Genomic DNA, 1564 nt, shown 5'->3' with positions numbered 1-1564 from the left:
CAAGCTAACATTTATCTAAGAAAGTGGAGATGGTGGAGATACCTGTCAACTACAAATTGGCACTTGCCATCTACCTCTACAAGGATTAAATCATGTGCTGCTACAGCTGCTGATTTTCAACACCCCCTGAAAGGAGTTCAGGGTGGAGAGCAGAAATGAGGCACTCTGTGCTCCGGGAAAACTGGCAGAACAGGTCTTCAGATAGTTAGATATTTTCAGGAGAGGATTTTATGAGCCCAATTCTTGTATCTCCTCATATCTAGAAAAGCACTAAAATCCTTCATGGTGATGTCTGCTCCTCATGGCTAGCAGTAATCTTCACGACACTAGCAGAAACCTCTGCAAAAAATATGTGCTTGATTGCATGCACTCTCCATTCACCAAAATCACCTTCCCCCCGCCTCTTTGGAGCAGTTTCTCAGAGCTATCTGAGATGCTGTCTCCCAGGCTATACTCCTCATTTTGCCCCAAATAAAACTTAATTCACAGCTCTCACGTTGTGCATTTTTTTTAAGTCAGCAACCAATAGCTACACATACTTGCTCCTATAAAAAAAAAAAAAAAGAATGATAAACAATGAAGTTTAAAAAATTACTTATGGTGGAGGGGGAGACAAAAATGGAAGCCAGACTTCTCTGAATAGATTTTGTTTTACATGACTTTAAAACAAAATTAAGTGAAATTTAACGTAACTACACTACGACTCTAAAGTAGAATGAAACAAATAAATTTAACCACCAAGCACATTTTTAGATTGTACAGAGAACAATTCATTTCAAGTGACTTTAAAAGACAATAATTTGAGTTGAGAGGTCGACGGCGAATTTCGGAGATGCCGCCGAAAGAAAAAAGCGGTTCTGGGAAAGGGGGGAAAGGAAAAGCAGCCTCTGGGAGTGAGAGTTCTGACAAGAAGGCTCAGGGTCCCAAAGGTGGTGGCAGTGCAGTAAAGGTCAGACACATTCTGTGTGAAAAACATGGAAAAATCTTGGAAGCCATGGAAAAGTTAAAGTCTGGAATGAAATTCAATGAAGTGGCCACACAATACAGTGAAGATAAAGCCAGGCAAGGGGGCGACTTGGGTTGGATGACCAGAAGGTCCATGGTGGGACCATTTCAAGAAGCAGCATTCACCTTGCCTATAAGTGTGCTGGATAAGCCTGTGTTTACAGACCCTCCAGTTAAGACAAAATTCGGGTATCATATTATAATGGTTGAAGGGAGAAAATAAAATTGTATGAAAGACTAAAAAAAAAAAAAAGACAATAATTTGACTGTACATCCCTAGTGGTATATACTCTAAAGATGAAAAGAATTACACAATAAATTCAAACTGGTTTTGATAATCATATTTTAATACTATTTTATATTGTTATTCTGAAATATTAATTATATATAGTTATATATAAATTTATAAAGACAGAGAAAACAAATAATTAATTATTGGTGAGAACTCACTATTTAGTTTCTCTTTATAAAGAAGGAAAGGAAGAAAGGTGCAAGGGGGAGAGAGGAAGGAAGCAAGGAAGGAAGGAAGGAAGGGAAGGAGGGAGGAAAGAGGAAGAAA

At 38.2% G+C, this 1564-nt stretch overlaps 1 pseudogene across 1 annotated transcript; it reads left to right on the top strand.

The window, feature by feature from the left end:
- Positions 1–808: 808 nt before the first annotated feature.
- LOC309661342 (peptidyl-prolyl cis-trans isomerase NIMA-interacting 4 pseudogene) lies at positions 809–1253 on the top strand (annotated as a pseudogene). The gene has a single exon. The product of its transcript is annotated as a peptidyl-prolyl cis-trans isomerase NIMA-interacting 4 pseudogene (transcript).
- Positions 1254–1564: the final 311 nt, after the last annotated feature.

Source organism: Balaenoptera physalus (genome assembly GCF_965194825.1).
Source record: "Balaenoptera physalus genome assembly, chromosome: 5".
Lineage (NCBI taxonomy): Eukaryota > Metazoa > Chordata > Mammalia > Artiodactyla > Balaenopteridae > Balaenoptera > Balaenoptera physalus.
Note: the sequence above shows the minus strand (reverse complement) of the source record. Positions and strands in the feature narration are given on the sequence as shown.